Source organism: Nansenia antarctica (genome assembly GCF_963989245.1).
Source record: "Nansenia antarctica genome assembly, chromosome: 7".
NCBI lineage: Eukaryota > Metazoa > Chordata > Actinopteri > Argentiniformes > Microstomatidae > Nansenia > Nansenia antarctica.
The window spans coordinates 34372326-34394721 of record NC_137677.1 but is presented as its reverse complement, the minus strand read 5'-3'; the positions used below and the strand labels follow the sequence as shown (position 1 = coordinate 34394721).

The following is a 22396-nucleotide window of genomic DNA, read 5'->3' as shown; positions in this document are numbered from 1 at the left end:
GTAATGTAGGGTGAAAATGTTGGTGTAGTACTGTGCTGTTTGTTTTTACATGTATTGTGATGATGTGAAACAGAACATTTATTGTATGTTATTTTGAACGCGCAGATTCACAAGAGTTGCAGAACAGAGAAGAATTGTGTTTTATATGTCTTCTCTGCAGGTATGTCGCTCCACATGTTGTTTGTAATTGTTATTTGTAATGTTTGAGGGAAATTTGTGTTCGTTCTGTAAACAAATTATCCTGACGTGAAATATACATAGACGGTGGGACTAGAACATGGCCGCCATCTTCATGGATTCACAAGAGTTGCAGAACAGAGAAGAATTGTGTTTTATATGTCTTCTCTGCAGGTCAAATAAAAGAATTGAATGAAAGAAGTTTGGCTGTTTGACCATCGTTACATCAGTCAGAGATGAACGTTGGGACTGAGTCCCCCCCCCCCTCCCCCTGTGCTATAGTCTGGCTGATTTCGTAGGCAGATGTTCCACAGGGGCAACGTGTTGGAGGGGTTTGAGTGAAATGCTTGACGCTGCTGTGGCCCCAGCGGCATCACGCTGTCCCATCGCACCACTTCAATTTAACTTTACAAACAGACATTCTCACAGTGTGTCAGCTGGATGATCATGTGATGTCAGCTGTTCAAAGCGTGCCTTGCAGCTGGAGATGCAGTTGGCTATGTTGTATATATATGTTACGGTACATGTGGGAAATGTAGGAAAACTAGGGTTAGGGTTAGGTGCTAGGGTTAGGGTTAAGGTTAGGGGTAGGGTTAGACATGCCTGCATGTACCAAGTCGACGTAGCACCTAACCCTAACCTTAGTTTTCCCTCATGTACCGTAACATATACATTGGTTCACCAATATGTGGTGAATGTGTAGCTGTTGTACAACTCTTATTTGTTGACCACAGCACAATGGATGGAACCCAGGGTCATCCATCGCTGAGCTGCGTTAGATATACTGTTATATACTTGATGAATATACTGTTATGTACTTGATGGATACACTTTTATATACTGGATTCTTGATCAAACTGGGACAGCAGAAGATGACTTTAACATCAGCCCACATTTTGCTGACAAATTCTCTCACCTTCCCCCACTCCACACCTTCACCCACACCTTCCCCCACTATATCGTAACTCACTGCCCATCACGGAAATCTGTAAGAACGTGTTTGTTGTGTCTGTATAAATTACAGAACGCTCATCATCCTCATCGCCTCACTTAGCGCTGCAGAGATGTCTGTCATGGCTCTGTGATCTGTCTAATTAGCAGTTGTCGCCCCAGCGACATCGCCACACAAGTGTGACGCTTTTAAACTCTGGCCTACTGTACGTCGCTCTGGAGAAGAGTGTCTGCTAAATTACACACAAAAAAACCAAGTTTAAATGTATTCATATTACTCAAAGGCACCATTATGCAGGATTGGGCCCTCTTTTCACTGCAATTGGAATTGCAATGTCAACTCAGAATAGTTTCTCCTCTCCTCTCTCCCCGTGCTCAATGCAAACTGGTATTAAATAAAGCTGACCTGGTGGGTTAATCATTTGTCAAGTCGTTAGATATTATGTACAGGTTAAGTGGTTAAGTATTATAGTCAGGTGAAGTGGTTAAGTATTATGTACAGGTGAAGTGGTTAAGTATTATGTACAGGTGAAGACCTTAAGTATTATGGTCAGGTGAAGACCTTAAGTATTATGTACAGGTGAAGTGGTTAAGTATTATAGTCAGGTTAAGACGTTAAGTATTATGTACAGGTGAAGTGGTTAAGTATTATGGTCAGGTGAAGACCTTAAGTATTATGTACAGGTGAATTGGTTAAGTATTATGGTCAGGTGAAGATGTTAAGTATTATGTACAGGTTAAGACGTTAAGTATTATGTACAGGTGAAGACCTTAAGTATTATAGTCAGGTGAAGACCTTGGGCCCTATTATGCACTTCTTAACTTGCCGTCTTAAGTCTTAATTAAGACGCACCGCCAGGTTAAGACCTACCGCCACCCTTATTATGCGCTTCATACGCGCTACTGCTATTATGCAGACTGTGTCGCTAGGCGCCCACACATAAGACGTAAGACTCCCGTGCATATATTACTCATTGTGGGAGTGTTCATATGTTAATGAAGTGCGCTAGGCGCCCCTGCTATTATGCGATCTGACTTTGCGCCTAGCGCTAAGAAGTGGTTTGAAAAGTTCTTAGGCGCTAGACTTCATGCACTTTTTGAAACACGAGCGCGCCTCCGCGGTTTGCGCATGCGCGCCGACCGACTTCTTAAGAAGTGGGTCAGCGCGCATGCGCAAACCGCGGAGGCGCGCTCATGTTTCAAAAAGTGCATGAAGTCTAGCGCCTATGAACTGCATAATTGCATAGCGCTTATGACTTAACGCAGCCGGTTCTTAAAGGGAATGGCACCTGGCACGCTGATTGGGTTGATTGAGAAGACGCCCAAAACACACCCATGACTAATTTCTGGGCTTAGCGCCGGGTCTTAGGCGCCCACTACCGCACGCATAATAGCAAAGTGGCCTTGACCACGCCTCCACGTCTTAAGTTTAGATCTACCGCCTCGTCTTATTGCTTAAGACTTATGAAGTGCATAATAGGGCCCCTTAAGTCTTATGTACAGGTGAAGTGGTTAAATATTATAGTCAGGTGAAGTGGTTAAGTATTATGTACAGGTTAAGTATTATAGTCAGGTGAAGACCTTAAGTATTATGTACAGGTGAAGTGGTTAAGTATTATGTACAGGTGAAGTGGTTAAGTATTATGTACAGGTTAAGTATTATAGTCAGGTGAAGTGGTTAAGTATTATAGTCAGGTGAAGTGGTTAAGTATTATGTACAGGTGAAGTGGTTAAGTATTATGTACAGGTGAAGTAGTTAAGTATTATGGTCAGGTGAAGACCTTTTAAGTATTATGGTCAGGTGAAGACCTTTTAAGTATTATGGTCAGGTGAAGACCTTTTAAGTATTATGTACCGGTGAAGTTTCAGATGCAAGCGATGATCATTTGAGGTCTTACTTTTAACAACATCTCAAAGACAGGCAACGCCGTCTCTAAAATATTGATGAGGGGAATTGTGAGGTATTCCTCCTGCCTCCTCCCCCGCCTTCTCCCCATGCTTTCGACTCTCAGATCTTTTGATCACCCACCTAGGAGAGGTCCTGAACAGTGATTTAACTGCCTTTTCTCTGCTATCTGCCCCGATCTCTCGCTCGAGCATACGGTCTCTGGGTTCTATTTCTGTGGGTTCTCCCTTTCTATCTTGATGATTACAACAGGTTCAGGAGCTGTCTCCCTGCCTTCCCACCAGTCAGCAGAAGGCTTTGTGGGGAGGGGCGGTGGGGGGCGGGGGGGGGGCAGATGGGGTGGGATATTGGCGATGCTACGGATGGGTTGAGGATGGGTATTAATCCCCCCACACTGTGAGAATTGAGGTCCTGTGTTCTTCCTCTCAGTCCTGACACTTTGATCAAGCCTTTATGTGATTAGGCGGCTGACCCTGACCTGACAGGCACCCAGAACTTGTAAAAGAAGAAGAAGTAGCAGGGAAAAAAAAATATACTTTGTCTGATCTGATGGGTAAACCAGGAAGAGAGAAGAGTCAGAATTATTCCGAAGGTGTCGTTCCTCCGTTCCTCACTGTCTTGTGGGTAATAAAGATTTCATGTATTCATTTTACCCTGGCAAAAATTGCAATCTATAATGACCTGACATTTTCTTTTTTAAAACTAGCCAGGAGCCTCATGATTTGAATGTTAACCAGGGTTCCCGCTTGACTTGGAAGTATAAACTTGTGGGGGGAGGCATGCTTTGAATTCTACAGCGTATACACACACACACCTGGTGTTTTTAGTTGCATCTGATGCATGTTTTCATGCATTCGTGCATGTACATATATTGTTTTAATGGAAGATATGTATTGCGTTTCAGTTATGGCACCATACGCTTGTGTATTTTCAAGTAAAGCAGTATTTGGGGGGGAAATATGACTCATGCATATGTTTTGCCGTTCACCAAAGGCAGAAATGTCCATGCAAGACATTGTGTACTTAAAGTCCAGATATGGGATGATCTGAGGGCCATGTAAGGCACCTGATTGGTGCATTCCCTCAAGTACTGAGTCCCCAATCCCCCCATGTCACCTCAGTGGTGATGTTTAGGGTAAAACTGCTGTGCCTGAACTTCAGAGGCTGGCTGTGTCAGGTCTCAATGTATTAACTTAAGTCTAATGCTATTTAACAGCTTTAGCGTGGAAAGTCATGGAGATTAGGGAAGGGAATGGATAGTTGATTTTTTTTCTCTCTGTCTGTTTTCCCCCCTCACCATGCCTGGAGTTGCTTAGAATACTTTAAATGCCTGTCGGAAATCTCTTTAATATAGCGTTATACTTCATCCCAGGGTACCCCACCTCTTTGCCTTTACCCACACCAAGGCTGGCCTCAGCCCCCATAAGCTCCAATCTCTATGATTCAGGGGTTCAACGTTCTCTTTACTGGAAGGCCTGGGTCTCTGGAGATCACTATACTTCCTCCCCCTGACTGTTTATGGCTGCGGTCTGAGGGTGAGAAGACAAAATACTGGTTAAAAAAACCATTCATCTTTCATACTCCAGTGATCAATACAGGAAATAGAAAATACACTAGATTAATAGATGAACGGATTCAACTCCAAGCCCAACTTTGTTGACGCTTCAGCGAATTCGAAGCCGAATTTAATGGTTAATTTAATGCTTAGTGTTACTCGGGGTCTCCTGTGCTATCCATTTACATGACGTGACATTTTTCACATTAGCAGATGCCTTTATCCAAAGCGACTTACAACAAATACATTTGTCTAAGCGAGTGAATCATCTATCCATCCGTCATCGTAAGAAAAACAACTCTATGCTAGGACCAGGGTTAGACCAGGGTTAGACCAGGGTTAGGACCAGGGGCCGTTGGCAGTCACAATGCTAGAAGGAAGGAAGAATTACTTGAAAAAAAAAAAAAAAAAAACTGTAATCACTCTGAGCCCATGTGCAGTAGTTAGCATGTGTCTCACACCTCATAGCTGAAAGAAATATCACATTCCACATAGCCCACATACTGCAGCAGACCTTTCATATAACAAGACGTGTTCAGGGACCAATCTCAGGATCCACACATTTAGTATGCCTGCTTCAACAACGCATGGAGATTGAAGAGACACTGCATTTACAGAGGAAGGGAAAGATATGCTTTACAATTGACTGTGAGATGCAAAATATATACTTCCCCAAGGAACACTCCAAACATTAGCCCAGAATAAGAACGAGGTGGTGGAGAAAAAATAAGTAGGTAGTTTGCCGACAGGGACGCGAGGCTAGAGTTACAGGTTGTTTCGCTTTAGAAGAAATCTATCCATTCAGAATTGAAATAATGAGTCTGTCAAAATAGGCGAAGATGGATTTTGATTGATTTTTGATTGCGTTTGAGGTACATACCTCATTATCGATGTTTAAAGAACGTTAAAAGAAATTCCTCCAAATTAACTAACTTTCCCCCTTATTTTCTGCAACCATTTTCTAAGTGGTTTTCAAGGCATTGATTGTGAAAGCCTACTTAAAGAGATGGATGTCATTGCATCAACTTAGCAAGGGAGTTCCTGGGTTACACATGAGAAGACCACAGCTACCCATCAACCAGGTTATGTAGTAATGCATAATCAAACGTAAATGGTAAATGGACTGCACTTATATAGCGCCTTTATCCAAATTGCTTTACAACGGCCTCTCATTCACCCATTCACACCCATTCATACACCAATGGTGGCAAGCTACCATGCAAGGCGCCGGCCCGCTCACCGGGAGCAATTTGGGGCTCGAACCGTCGATCTGCCGACCACCTTGCAATCATTAGACGGCAGCTCTACCTCCTGAGCCACAGCCTGACTGTCCCTCCTAAAGACCTCTTCACCCCCCACTGCACCTCTATACACACTGTTAATAATATACATTATTTTATTTTTTTAATCTTTCCTTCTTCTAGCTCTTAAGTAACTGCCAATGGCCCCCGGTCCTAGCATAGATTAGTTCCTTATGATGACTGATGATTCAGTTACTTTAGACAAATGTAGCCTACTCTAGCCTAAGGCGCTTTGATAAGAGTATGCTAAATGCCAAACATTGAAATATGTTGCTATGTTATATGTGAGCAGCGGGTGAAAGCGGGCACAAGTCGGTAACCAATCAAAATGTTCAGACTTTTATTCAGAAAAATGCATTTCAACGTTGTTGAAAATCAATGACACACTCGCTAGTCAAGCCAAAACACTGCAATGCAATGAATTCGGTGAGGTAATCCCCACTACTCTACACACATTTATGTACATTTTTCAGAGACTAAAAGTCTTAACATTTGGTCGGTTGCCGACTTGTTCCTGCTTTCACCAGCTGCTGTCACATATTGTGTGAGCTTAGCGTTTGCCTGTCAATCACTCCAAACCATCATGGTTGGTATGGATAACAGTGAAGGGTAAACACACACAAATGCCAATTGCAAGACACTGTCTGTCTTAGTTTATTAATAAAGGACCATTTGAGCATATTATACCTATGTATATATACAGTATATATCTATATCATATTATACCTATGTATATACTGTATATATATATATATATATATATATATATATCTATATCATATTATGTCTATGAGCATTAGAATGGGCGGGGTGGCCCTGCTTGAGTTGATGCAGGCTTTCCTCGGCCCTGCACCCAAATCAGGGATGCCGCGTCAGTCGTAGCCACGCCACTTTTTAACTGTCTCCTTCTACTTAACTTCCTCCCCTGCTGTCCTTTCTCCTGCTGTCCTTTCAGCCCTGGTGGAGTCCTAATGCAGTGTGTCCCCCGAGGGGAAGTCAATCAAAGTCTCTCTGCAGAAAGCCATTTCTCCAACCGCAGCTGATCATTTTCCTCCTAATACCCCCAGTCCCTGGCTTCACAGTCCCTGGCTTCACAGTGGCTGGCTTCACAGTGGCTGGCTTCACAGTGGCTGGCTTCACAGTGGCTGATCAATGTTGTTGAAAACAGTGGACTGTCCATTCTCCATTCTTGTCTCGGGGAAACAGCGGGATAGTGAAAAACACACTGAATTGATGACTTTGTAAAAGGGGAAGTAGGAAGGAACTTGTGTGTATAACCCCGCGGTTTCTCCCCTCCTCAAAGCAGGTTCCCGTCGCCGTCCCTCATCACAAATGAATTAGCAATTCAAAGTGCGGCCCGGGGGTGGTGAGTGTTTATGTGGATGCCCGGTATGATGAAGGCTCACATTTGTATCCTGTCATGGCACTGTCACTCACTGCCGCAGTAGCGTTGGGGGCTGCTCTCGTCTCGACCTCCAACCCCTTCTGCTGTGGGAAGTCACCCACTTGTCTGTGATGAGAAAAACAAGCGATATGCTAGAGGTTTACTAGCCAGGTTTACTAGCCAGGGTTCCCGCACTGGTCTTAAAAAGCCTTAAAGTCTAAAATCCAGCAATCCAATTACAATAAGGCCTAAAAAGGTCTCAAATTTCAGTTATTCTGTCTAAAAATTAGGTGCTAGGTCTTAAAAATGAGATCCTGCAAGGAAATCAGTCCGACTACATCTATTTACACAGAAATTAATCAAGCTGGAACCCCAAAAATGCCAATTCGCTTCCTTTTTTGTCTGTATGGCAGTGAAATCCCTAATTTCATCACCTTGAGGATGACAAAAAGCTATCATATGGTGTCGCGAATAGGTCTAAAATTATATTCAAAGAGGTCTAAAAAAGGTCTAAAAAGGTCTTAAATGTGACTTGTAGGAACCCTGACTAGCCTACAGAGTCATTTTGTCTCTTGCGTTTTCCCCACCCCTCCCTCTTGATGTTATACCGTCCAATAAAGAGTTTAAAGAGTAGAGTTTAAAGTGTCCTTCACAGAGGGGGTGAAGGTTGCACACTTGCACTCTCCGTAGATGTGCAGGGGAGTTCCCCCTCTTCCATTTTAAACCGTGACATTGTGATATAGGATCGATATTCCTAATTAGCACTTCTAAAACATCCTAAAGTAGCCTTCTGACTTTTTTTTAAATTATATTTTGAACCGCGCTGATCAACTGGCTGTTTGAAGTGTCTTCTTGATAATGCTACAGCCATTCTCGCCCTCTGCAACTCGCTAATGATTCTCCTCTTGTCTCCTGCGTCTCAGGGAGAAGTGTAGGTTGAACATAATCTTGGTAGCTTCCCTTGATGCTACAACTAAGACTAAGAGAATACCAATTTTTACGTGATTTTTGCACTGGGAATTATTTGGTACCAAGTTCTCATGTTTCAACCCAAAGCATGAGGTGGACTATTAATACAACAACAGATCACTCTACTACTACTAAACACTGACTATGTGCATACTGTAGACATACTGGTGTTTTAAGATACCAAAAAGGCAAGCGAACACAGGGCCTCAAATGCTATAAGTATGCTAATATCCCAGTCTTAATATACGACACAGTATTATATCAAATGTGTATAGTAATTACGCTGTGCAAACACACAGATGGAGGGTGTTAAATGAGATGCAGTGTGAGGAACAGTGGAGTTGGTTAAAGAGGAGATGGACACTTTATCATATGGATGGTGTGATCTCAACGTCTAAAGACCTGGGCGGGCGCCGACTATCATAACATGATTACAACTGAATTAATATTGGACTGTTTCCTATCTAAACAACACATTTTAATCAGAGCATTGTTTTCAACGTTCCATTGGATTGTGTTTGTTATCTGTTTCACACTCTCTTTGCTAGGAATTCACGATCGGGTTAATGACTCGTTAATTATGAAATGAATATGAAAATATTGCATTAGGTTTCATGTTTCTTAACGTATCTCGGTATACTGTATCACACCCAGTGTCTGTACATAAAAAAAAACACTATTTGCCACAAATGATTAACATCACATTGGTTAAACACGAGTTAGCGCGAGAGTCCTATTAAGTTCAATGGAGATCATGTCAGCACAGTTGTTATTTAATGCAGATTGTCCATTCCTGACCCTAATTATGCAAATGTCGTGTTAATCCCCAGAATCCCAGGGATTGTGGAGCTGAATTAGGGTCACCAAGAGGCTAATGATGGTCGCAATTGTCACGGTGGTTATCAACAAACACTGATAACTTTTTTGAAGCCGTATTGGTTTTGGCTGCTGTACTGCAGAATGTAATTAGTGCTTGTACACAGTTTGCATATGATTAGCTGCTCTCTGCGGCATGTCCTTTGTGTGTAAAAAGCATCTGCTCTTTGGTGGCCTGGTGTCTCTGGAGACGCTGTCGAAATGTTTTTTTCTTTTTTCTTTCTTTTTTCTCATGGACATTGCTTAAACAAAAGCTTCTGTTATTATTAACCCGTGACCCGTGAATGGTATATTGATATTGCAGTTCTTGAGATGGTTTTCGTTTTAGCTTAACAGTAAATGTCATGGTTTTATTGCTGCTATTCCTTTCAAAGGATATTGGTTAGCTGATATGTATTGTTGTTCTAATCAATAAAAGCTCTGGTGGCCACTCATGTTTAGCATGAAATGAAAACAAAGAGATGTTTTTATTTTATTTTTTTACGCATTTTCCTGTAATGCCAGAACATAGATGGAAATGACTGAAATCAATGGAAGCAGTAACCCATTCAAACTGATTTGAAGACTGTTCTGGATCATTCCACACCATAGGTCTTCACGTTCCACACCCAAGGCCATTCATGTTTAACGTAGTAGAAGTAGCACCTGTTGCATGGTGGGTAAATATGTAGTGGAAAATCTTTTACTCTAATACTTTTCAAATATAAAGAATTAATTAATTAATAATATCAATGTAAATAATCAAAGAAACCGGAGCTGAGAGAGACCCTTTATTGATAATCATCACCACTAAAGAGAAACTTAACAACTTAAGAGTCTCTAACTCTAAGAGAACTCTTAACTCCATCCAACTCATCTGATTCATGGACATGACGAATGGACAATGAGGGCACTCTCTTAGTAAAAAACCTTTGAATATTCACCACACCATCATCATACATCACCGTGTCACACGGACGGAGGCCTTTACGGGGTGTGTGGCTGTGTGATCTATAGGTGATCTCAACACGACAAGGGGAGACCTGGAGAGGTTTGAGATTAATTAAGAAGCTGTCGGAAGCTAAGCTTGGGTAGATGTGGTGTGATGTGACCTCCGTTCCCCCAGCAGATTGAACAGGGCGTCGGTGCGGGCCTTGTGTCTCTGCATTAAGCAGGGTGGGTCACGCCGTCGACGGGAGAGAGCCACGCAGGGCGCAGAGGTGCACTTGATACGGCCATCGACATAATTAGGTACTTTTAAACAAGATTGCCACGAGACAGATAAAAAGCACATAATCGATATGGCTTCTGACCCTTTGCAAACAAAGCATAATTCCGTAAGTTATAATGGCTTGATACTCCGGATCGCAAGAGAGCACCTTATCTCCTAGATTCATTTTCTTCTGCTTTGGTTTAAACGTGGGCTTGTTGAGGGGGGAGGTTGTCGGTAGGTTGAATATGTTTAGTGACTCTGTGAAGAGGAGAGGAGCTGGCTGCTGCGGAATGTGTCGCATTTGGTCACTCGGAATTAGTTGATGGTTCGATAGTCAGGTAGGTGGAAAGGGTCTAATGTAGTTCATATGTGGTCTTCTCAGCATGGTTTATGATAGATAGATAGATAGATAGATAGATTAGTAGATAGATAGATTAGTAGATAGATAGATAGATAGATAGATTAGTAGATAGATAGATTAGTAGATAGATAGATAGATAGATGAGTAGATAGATAGATACTTTAGTAGATAGATAGATAGATAGATAAGTAGATAGATAGATAGATAAGTAGATAGATAGATAGATATATAGATAGATAAGTAGATGGATAGATAGATAGATATAAAAGTAGGTAGATAAGTAGATAGATATATAGGTAGGTAGGTAGATAGATAAGTAGATAGATAGATATGTGGATAGATAGATAGATAGTTAGGTATGTAAGTAGATAGATAGATAGATAGGTAGGTAGATAAGTCGGTAGATAGATAGATATGTGGATAGATAGATAGATATGTGGAAAGATAGATAGGTACTTTATTGATCACTGAGGGGAAATTAAGGCGTTATAGCAGCTCACATCACAAACAACAGCAACAAAATAAAGTGACAATAGAATAATAGAATAAAGTAGACATCTGAAACATTCTATACAGTAACAACAGTCCAGTATGATTTAACACCCCCCAGCCTGACTCTGACCACCCAGATGGAGCCAGCCGAGGAGGAGTTATACAGTGTTATTGCGGCAGGCAGAACAGATCTCCTATAGCGCTCCCTATAGTGCAACGTGGCTGTAGTAATCTGCTACTAAAGGAGTCGTGTAGGGGATGGGAGGGATTGTCCATGATGGCCAGGAGTTCGGTCCTCATCCTCCTATTGGCCACCTCCTCCACCGTGTCCAGGGTGACACAGAGGACAGACCCAGCTTTCCTAGTAAGCTTATTCAGCCTCTTGGTGTCACTTTCCTTGATGTTGCCACCCCAGCATACCACCACGTACAGCACCATTGTGGTTAGGGAGTGAGTGGCTTTCCTTTTCGGCCCCTGGGGAATTCTTTACCTTGGCTGAACAGCCTCCCTTTGTGAGTGAGAACACGAGGTACTGACAACCTTGTTACGGTCATATTTTAAGAAAATGATTGACACGTATTACACGAGGACTTTAAAGCCTTGCAGCACCGAGAACCTCAGTCAGAGATTTATCTCCAAAAGGAACTTTGAAGTCCAGACAAACAAAGGACAACATTGTAAAAAGGATCTGCCTGCCAGTCATCATGCTACTTCATTTGAACTTTTTCCAGAAGGCTCGATGCTGAGAAAGAGTATGTTCTGTACACTTCACATCATAGAGCATTTTCAAGAATATACTGTCGATAGCATTACAAATTAATGTATGATATGGAGACAATGTCCAATGCCAAACTGAGTTGTTTTAGACCAACTCTCTCGACTCTCCATTGTTTGGTGGAAATGGCCTGTGCAAATCGTGAGCTTAGAATTATAAGGTTCTATCTCCGTTTAGGGTCGTTCAGAGATATTGAGCGTCAAAGTTTTTACATTCCATTATGTTTTGTGAGATGGAACCTTTGTATTTTATTAATTACAACAACAAAAAATCAACATTTTAAAAACAACACCACACAGGCATTAATAAACACCTAATGAATCAGATTATGTAAAAAAAAACTAAATTTTTACCAAAAATGGAGATAGAACCTTATAATTCTAGCGTCACGAAATGTTTATTTTCCGGTTATACAGGAAGACCATTCAGGCCCAAGTACCATAATTATTCAATTAAGCTTGGCATGGCTGATTAAACAATTTAGAGATTGATTGAAATGTGCTTTCAAAGTCTCCCAGAGAAACAGATGACTTACGTCTGGCATTTCTGTTACAGACAGACATTTCCACCCCCCCCTCCCCCTCTGTCTTTGCATAACAGCTGTGTAATTGTGTAGCGTGCCTTTGTCATGTTGTCTCCCACGTCTTCGAGTGATTTTCATCCTTAGTGCCTCCTTCACCTGATCACTCCTTCATTGTTCTGCTGGACCTTTGAATTTAACTTTAACTTTCCACACAGTGTCGTGAATTTCATATTGTGCCCGTAATCTGTTGCAAACAGTTATCACGCAATGAGTTATCACAAATTGATTATTGGTAGCATGGAAGAGGGGTAGAAGTACAAATCTGCCTGGTGTGGTGATGCTTCTGAGAAATGTGAGGCAGATTTATGTGTGTTTCTCCGTCCTCCTCCTCGCCGGTACGGTAGATCACATCGGGGGGCAAACCACAGCAGATTAGAAATGTCAATTTCAAACATCACGCCGCGCTCAGCAAAATACGACCGCTGATTAGGGATCTGTTTGGTGCTTTATCATACAGGCCTTCTCTTAGACGCATCCTTCGGATGGTGCAGCAGATACCAAGGGTAGGGTTCAAATAGTATTTGTAGACATTTAAAATACTTGTCTCTATGCTTGATTGTGTTTTGTGCCTGGTGCAATTGAAGAAATCGCTAGAATAGTCCGACACGTGCTTTGACCTGTCCGTGTGGCACTCCAGACAGGCTAAAGAAAACACTACTCAAACAGTATTTAAAATCCTATATGTTAGGGCATGAAATATATTTTCAGGGCGTTTCTGCTTTATTGGGATAGAGACAGTAGAGTTTGACAGGAAGGATGTGTGAGAGAGAGAGAGAGGAGGGATGACCTGCAAGATATGTCGATGGCCAGAATCGAACCCGACCGGACCTTGCTTGGAAGATAGTATGCCCATCAGTGTGCTACGCCACATGGCACCAAGCGGCTACGGTTTTAACCGTAGCTCCTATTGACGTGGCGATACACCGCGGTCTCGTCTGGAGTCCGTAGTACGCCTTCTCCATTTCTCCCTATCAGAGTAATGCCTCTCCGACCTGCTCCGAAACCACACTGGCCTTTGACTCTTTACGCAGATTAAAGACATGATGTTGAAACATGGTGGCGGATCAGGCGTCTCCCCCGGGGGAGGCGTAACAGATGTCTGCGTGATGAAGGTGAAGAGTGATGAAGGTGAAGCCACTAATGCTTTATTATCTCTGCAATATTGTTTATCTGATACGGAAACGGCCGTGATTTATGGCCGGCTCTGGGACACACATTTCTACCTGTCTCTACCTGTCTGTGGGGGGTTTAAGTGAAGCAGAAGAGAAAGCTGCTGTGGTGGGGGGTGGTGGGGGGTAGGGGTGTTGCCGGGAGACAGGGTGGATCATGGCACACTCTCTTTCCTCTGGAGGTTTCTGTCTTGACACTGCAGGGGAAGATAGAGTTGATCAGAGGGAGTACACAAAGAGAAGGTCAACGTGGGGACAAGGCAGGTGTGGGCTGCTGGATGGTGTGTGGGCTTGTGTACCGCTGTTGTCGTACCCTAGAGAATTAGATAGAGCGGTCTGAGTTGGTGGTGTGGTCCTCGGGGGAGGGGGGGGGGGGGGGGGCGGGGGGGGGAGAGAGACACATCTCAATGTTAGCTTTGTGATTTACAACCATCAGTAGCGACCTGAATACCGTGACTGTTGTCATTGTGTTGTGTCTGATAGAGAGAGAGAGCGTCTGGTGTGAAGGATGTCTGATGGAGGTGGGTTCCGTTTGAAAGTAACAGTGCGTCAAGGGAAAAGGAACACTTCCATGGATAAGTGAGTCAGATTTCAGAACGGGAGGATCTGGTTTCAACATGTAAAAGTAATTAGAATGTAGCACGCCGACCTTTCCGGCGACCCTATTTAAAGGGGTTCTCTTTCTGACAAGAGCTAATTAACATTAGCCTCCAGCAGCTGACTGGTGTCTTCTGGGAAGGCGGTGAACAATACTGGCACGGCTGAGGTCCTGTAAAACATGCAAAGGCCATGGGTTCATCTGTTCACACCCGGCCTCCGCCCTCTCTCTCCCGCTCCTTTGGACAACATGCAGACCAGCTGCTCATACATACTGTATTACTAAATATGTAAATCTATCTCTCTCTCTCTCTCTGATATTTCCATATTTAACACTTGCATCACCAATCTCGGACCGAAGTGTCTCCATCTGAGGGATGTCAATTAATGTTCGTGTATTTGTCATGAAAAGAAGAAAAATCTCCTTTTATAACTAACTGTACAAATCCAGGCTATTATGCTAACGAACTATATTGTGTCAGAGCAATAAAAAAAACTATATTTACCGTAGACTAGCGTTGTGTATATTTGACGTGGTATACCTGCCTTTAAAGATGACCTGAAACTGTTTCTTCTTTAGCGTGGGATGTTTGTTTGGTGTGTCCTCTTCTGCCTGCCATGTTTCATGGTGAATTCAACAGCAGTTTATCATCTGCAGCAGGGAGCCTCATTTTCATCATCAGCTCCTTGACCTTCTCCCAGCCAAGTCTGATGTGACCTGGAGGCGCCAGAGATGGTAGTCTGGCATTAATGAGCTTGTTTTAAGACTTTTTTCGTGGCCACAAAAAAAAAAAAAAAGCTTTGTTAGCTGACATTTGTGCTCCCGTGTTGCTGACAAAAGCGGTGCGTGCTGTCCTGAGGTTTGCTTAGCAAGGCGAGGTGAAGGTTTTCTCTTGATCTTTCCCGTGGCTTTGAGGCATCATCAATGTCACCGGAGCGGTCAGGGGGGGGGGGGGGGGGGGGGGGGGGGCTTGCAGGCTAGATGAAACAGGGATTATTGTATTTTTTTGACACAGCACAGTTTTTAGTAGCGGTAATCACTTTGATACCGTTGCTGTCTTTATATATTCAAATATGGAACTGAAATAGATATGGAAATGCCACCTGTAAGCAGAATTCGTAGAAATGAACAAGACGTGATCAGTGACACTGCGGAGCATCTTTATCCTGTGACGGTAGACAGAGAGAGAAAAGCTACTGTTAACTAGCGTGAAGTGACCTGTTGACTTGGATCATGGCAACATTTTGGATTCAAACCAGACGACAGTAGCAGGGCCCTATAATTTCTGCAATGCCACCGTGTGTATGTGTGCGTTATGCACCAACTGCAGAGCCGGCTTTATGTGTGTAGCCTGTTAGCGAACTTACGGTTAGAATGTATGGCGCTAACAACGCTTAGGTTGTGGGTTCTATTCCCACTGAGACCATATATACTGAAATGTATACAATCACTGCAATGTTAGTCGCTTTGGATAATAGCGTCAACTAAATGGCACATATATATATATATATGTGTAACTGTAACTGTATATATATACGTGGTAGAAATGTTTGTTTTATTATTGTTCTTTCTTTAAAAAGGTATTACTGGTGTAGCGGGTATTTTGTCAGAAAGGTATACCGGTTTGAGAGTTATGACAGCCGCCAAAGCCTAATGAGGATAGCGTTGCTTGGAGAGAATGTCCGTCCGTCTGTCATTCATGATGGAGGGAGACATTTGACCGTGCCATGGTGGCAGTCACAGACCAATTATGCATGTCTCCTCACTCCACACAATTACACTAATAGCCTTGGCCAGGCTCGCCTCGCGCTGGGTGGCCTCTGCCATGAAGTGGAGACATTTCCCTCCAGAGCACACAGACACAGTGGGGTGTGTCTGGCCCTAATGTCATCCAATCAGGCTGGAGATGGGAGATCAGGGAGGATGATTCTGTGTTGTTGTTGTTGTTGCTGCTGTTAATGAGCATGGCTTCGTTTGTGTTACAGCATGTTGGATGACTGTCAATCGTATTCCATTCACCCAGCTCAATGTAACGTTAATATGGATGTTTCTGCTATATGCTTGTTTTTTTTTTACCCAGCAGGATACTGACATTTTCCCAGCCTATACCCATCGTAAGGTTAAAATGTTATCCTTCAAATAAAAGTTCATAAAGCAGATGCACTGGAGGAGAGATGCTTCGTAGTTAATAAGATGACAGAAGACACATTCAACACCGCCTTGCACACTCATGCCTGCCTCTAGCTGATCTGATCACCCACACACACACACGGTTCACTTTCATAACAGCATCATGACTTTGCTCGTTGTGTAATTCCTTCTCGTACCCACTCACTTGTCTCCTGACCTTGTCTCCTGACCTGTCCCCCTCCTTCACTGCTCTGTCATCAGCTGTGTGACCAGGCGCAAAACCCTCTCTGAGCCAAACCTTTATACAAGAACTGAGATGCTTCACCACCTGTCAGAATCTGCATCAAATCTGAGTCCAATTCCTAGGCTTCAGTTCCTCGACATTGCAGCAACAAGAGAGAAAAATGGCACTGGTTATAAAAAATGACAAATAAGACATAAGAGACAATTGAGCAATATAATAATAGAAATTATAGAAATTACATGAGTATTGCACTACTCTGAGGTAGCAGTAGAGATGGTAGAGGTAATATTAGAATACAGTGCCTGTCTGCGTGGGATGTACTTAAGGGTAAGTAGTCTGTGTGCGTGGAGTGTGCTTAAGGGTAAATAGTCACTAGTCCTCAATAAGCTTGTTCAGAAGCCTGATAGTAGGAAGTAGCTGTTTCTTGTACCGTTTATTTTTCTTCGGCAGCAACTCGAACAGACTGCGGCTGGGGTCTTTGATAATCCTATCCCTTGACCTACATCGTTGTCACCATATTATCGATAGTTAGGAAACTACAACCAACGCGCGGAACCTAGAATTACAATCCATTGTTTACAATTATGGAGAGCGACAGGAAACAGTTACACCCTGGCGGACCTCGGTGGCAATACGTTAATAAAACAAGAAAGCTTACTTTGAATAGCTTTAGCCAGCTAGCTAACATAAAATGACTTCCTCCCTGTTTGAGTCAGGTTGTTGAAGTTGGCTAAATTAGCTGCATTAGCTAGTGAAACTTATCCTTTCAATAGTAGACGCATTCGCTGATCCTTTGATTGGATACAGACAAAGATGTTAGTTCATACTGCAAGAGCTCTCATTGGTTGGACGACGTCCTCCAGAAGTCGTCATAATTACTGTAAGTCTATAGCTTTTCTACTGAAGTCAATGTAGCCAGAGGAGGAAGGGAAATAGCTGTCCTCCAGCTACACCATGGAGCTCCTCTAGAGGGAGCTGTTGAGACTACTCTAGACCGTCATTGCCAAACAGTGGGTTTTAACGTGAATTGATTTAGTATAGTTGAAAAGCATCACTTTTTAAAATGTTTTCTATTTTTTTATTTGTATCTAAAAAAGGATACATTTTCAAATCTTCCCAATCTTCTTATTTTGCGGAAATTCACTGAGGAGAATGGTCCCCCCCCTTCCTCCTCTGAGGAGCTTGTGACCATGTTAGTTCAGCTGGGCTTGTATGACATTCAACTGCCACTGCCTCATGGATGCTGCCCTCTCCTGACTTCTGTGATGTGATCTAAAGTGACACTCAAGGATGTCCTCTGGACCGGAGAGACCTGCTCTTAGTGCATGTGTTCCACCAGAAACACTATGGGCTCTGCTACTGGGGGGATTGAACCAGCTGCCTCACAGGGAATGTCCAGAAACAAGCCCTCGTCCCGACGCCTAGACACTTGTGTAGATCTGAGAGGATTGGATGGATGATAGATGACGGTAGCCCAACCTTGCTCTCTGGATGGATTGTTTACCATCTATTTCTCTCAGATCTACTTCAGTATCTTCCAAGTGACTTGGCGGGGGTAGGGGCTAAGGGGTGTTTACGGACACAGACCTTGTTTCAGACCTTTAAAACCCTCTAGGGCTCCACAGCGGGAGTGCGTACTAGTAGACCGGTACTCTGGAAGGTGCTAGAACATGTCAGACGAGGGGGAGGAAATAGAACACGGGTCGCGGTTCCCCTTTTTATGCGATCGTTTGAAATATCTCTACCCTTTTTTCGTGCGATTCACAACCATGATTCAGCTGTTCAATTAAACACAGCGCACAGCGTCTCTGCTCTGTGAGGTAGACAGTCACGGCAATGATATCCAGAGGCACTGGAGTGTATTAAACGGGAATGCTAAAATATCCCTGCCTTGGCCTCAGCCAGAAGATGTGAGCCGCTCTAATGGAAATCAATGAAACCGCTGGCATTTAAAATGTGTCTTGATGTGAAATGTGTGAAGTGGCCAAGAAAAAAGGAAATAAATTGATCTGGGGGAGTAAGCACATTGATGGCTTGGAGAGAGCGTCACAACGTGCTCCCGCTTATTGAGCCTTCGCTCCGCAGGACTTCCCTGTGCCCAGGACACTTCTTCTGTGTGACCAGTGGTTCACCTCACCGTGGTCAGAAGTCGCTATTGCTGCCCCACTAGGTTCTCTGGTCAGGAGCTCAGAGAGAGAGTGACGCCTTAATGGCTGATCCCAAGGTACAAAACATTGCCTGTGAAGGCTGCATGTTTAGGAGGCCCCAAGAGTAGTTATTGTGAAACATTAATCTGCAGTCTTCTTTGCAGGGTGCGAGAGCTTTGCACTATGTGGGCGTATGATGTGTTTTTGGAAGCTTCATTCCCCGAACCCCAGTGAGAAGGAACAAACAGGTTTTGTTGTTTTGCCACAGGAGAAGCCAGAGAGAGAGAGAGAGAGAGAGAGACGAGCCACATGCATTATACCTCCATTTTCCAAAACATACAATTAATGTTTTTTCTTTTTTTTGTTATTTTTATTCTCTAGAATACAGGCTGATGTGTTGTTGTTGTTGTTGTTGTTGTTGTTGCCGCCGCCGCCGTTGCCCTTAGCAACTCCCCCTCACCACTGCCTTTACTTCTTCCCCATGTCAAGGTTATTCTGAACCTTACCATACGCTTTTATTAAGGTTATTCTGTAGCCTACATAAGCTTTTATTAAGGTTATTCTGTAGCCTACTGTAGAGTTTTTATATGATGTACAGCTACAGTGTGTTGACATTGGTGAAAATGCACTTGAAAACTTATTGTTGTATGTCTACTGATCTACCTCATTGCATTTCACACAATGCTTTACAGTGTCTGGGTGTTACCCAATAAACTGTGTCTCTGCAAGGCTTTTGGAGATACTTTTGACAGTGTGGGAAGCTATTGCCAAAGGTGCAATTATCTTTATAGATGGCGCAGACTTATTATGCATGATTGACAGATTGGAGTGGCATATCTACATTTCAAAGCCTCAACATAATACTCTGAGTCTAGACTTGCTGTTTCTTGTATACACCCACTTGAAAGGAGACATTTGCAACATTGTACAAATTCATAAACGTGGATTGAAAGTGGTGTCCACCCCCCCGGGACATTTCTTTCTTGGAATGTATTCCTCGTCATGTTTCATTTCAAATGTGTAAATGTTCAATCAATAGAGCAAACAATGTGGACTGTGAAACTATTTTCCTGTCTTATTTCATACATCTTTTTTTCCCTGTGATATTCTCCCAAAGGAAATCTTTCGGCGTCCACTTTCCTTACTTTGAATACAAGTTTTTATCATCAATGTTGATGCAACAAATGTAACATTTTAATTCAAGCTGTGGCAGAACATTGGTGTTTTATATGCTAAAACTCTGCACATTCTCTAGTGTTATCAGTGTGAAGAAATAAGAAGTGTGAAAAATGTTACAAAGTCTGCCACATAAGAGGAACTAGATTGTAAAGGCAAAAACCTGCCAAATATTACCTAGCTGCATCTGACGATAACGACAAGCCATACCTTTTACTCACATAATCACGTCAAACCTATTTACTAAAAACTCCTTTTATGTTTATGAAAGGATAGTATTGATGACTGTTTGCAGCTTTATGGTAAAATGGTAAATGGACTGCACTTATATAACGCCTTTATCCAAAGCGCTTTACAACGGCCTCTCATTCACCCATTCACACACACATTCACACACCAATGGCGGCAAGCTACCATGCAAGGCGCCTGCCCGCTCACTGGGAGCAATTTGGGGTTCAGTATCTTGCCCAAGGACACTTCGACATGTGGCCAGCCGGGGCTCGAACCGCCGATCTGCCAACCTTGCGATCATTAGACGGCGGCTCTACCTCCAGCGCCACAGCCGCTTTAGACTGATATGTGAGGCATACTATGCAGTCATACACCCATGCCAAAGTCGTTTGGAAACGCCATGAAGTTCAACTGCTATGCTATGGGCTCTGAATTGACAACAGCAACTGTTTTTTTGCATGGTCGAAAAGTCATCCATTGAGGATGTGTGACGGAGAGAAAAAGAGGGGTAGAAATGGGAGGAAGAGAGGATTAAAGAGCTACTGTAGACAGACTGAAGGCAGCTGCCTATGCTTGGCAGCTGCTCCTGGCTGTCCTCAACAGGCCTGTTGACTATCTTGAATGGTCGAGGATAAGTGGCTGTTAAAATCCTATGATCACTTAAAGCACCTGTCATTAGCCGTCCGCCTGTGCATTAAGACTGCAAATGGTCTCCTACTTTGTGAGGCCACAGAACAATGGAAGCCTGCCTCCAATTAGACCCATAAGAGTTCCTTCGCACAAAAGGCCGAAAATCTCTCGTTGTCATTACATTGTGTGTGAACGTTTGAAAGCGATGTGTGGTGTGTGTGAGCTAAGCACACCAAGGTTGTTACTAGGGAAACTTGGCCCATATCTTATAAAAGAAGTTTTTCCCCCCCCACACACACATATACACATTCCGTATTTGAGGAAAAATAAACAAAATGGTTGTTTTGTGTGTGGGGACCTTTGTAATCCAATGGAATGTTATCATTAACAGACTCATTAAAAAAACAACTTGGTAGCCGTATGTAGAAATGGATTTTCCGGTAATTGTTTTTGTAGCTGCAGGCCAGAGATGCGGAATCGTTTAGTAGGACTGTTTATTTCTCTGAATATCAAAGCAGAGGTACCTAATTTCCCCACACCAGCTTAGCGTTTGAACAGCCTGGTTCCTGTGCCATTTTAATTAGGCAAAAAGAGAAGTCGTTGGTTGGAACAGGATGTCCCTGTCCATCATGCCGTGTTACATGCTTCTCCTGCCTCGAACGGGTCTTCTACAAACACAAGGCAAGGCAAGGCAAGTTTATTTGTATAGCACGTTTCATACAACAGGGCAATTCAAAGTGCTTTACATATATTATTTAAAAATCCAGCAAGAGAGGCTTAGTAAGAAAATAGAAATTACAATGAATAAAAGCAAATATAAGAAGTAAATAGATAAAACATAGTTCATGGAAAAAAGACATTGATAGAAGTGTTTGTGTTTAATCATAACTGCTGCAAAACATGAAGGTTTTTAGCTTAGATTTAAATATTTTAAGGGTTTGGGCCTGTTTGATTTCTTCAGGGGGTTTGTTCCAGGAGCATGCAGCAGCGTGACTGAAAGCTGCTGCACCGTGTTTTGTTTTTACTCTTGGAATGATTAGCTGATTAGCCTCAGCTGACCTGAGGGACCTTGCGGGAATATAGGGTGGGAGGAGATGTATTTTGGTCCAATACCATTTTGTGATTTGTATGTAATTAGGAAGATTTTGAATTCAATTCTCTGAGAGACTGGTAGCCAGTGCAGGGATCTCAGGATTGGTGTAATGTGTCTTTGTTTTTGTTAGGACCCTAGCAGCGGCATTTTGGATGAGCTGCAATTTACGAACAGCTCCTTTAGATAACAAAATACAGAATCTGAATTTATTTTATTGCGTCCAATGTACAAGTACACAAGAGAAAGATCTGTGATCTTCAACATTGGCATTGCAGCAAGGTACAAAAGTAAAGTAAGTAGTGATAAAGTGATAAAGTGATGGCAGTCGTACTACAGTGGAATCAATAGTGCAGAATTGCTGTGCCAAGTACAATAAGATGAAATTCAATAGGAGACAGTACACGTAGTCAAGTATTCAGGTAGTGTGCAAGTAGTCATATCATATATATCATTTTA

General features: G+C 42.8%; 1 protein-coding gene across 1 annotated transcript in view; it reads left to right on the top strand.

Annotated features, from left to right (window-relative positions):
• The window catches only part of asic4a (acid-sensing (proton-gated) ion channel family member 4a), an 81743-nt gene that overhangs the window by 13386 nt on the left and 45961 nt on the right, over positions 1 to 22396 (top strand). The window lies entirely within an intron of this gene.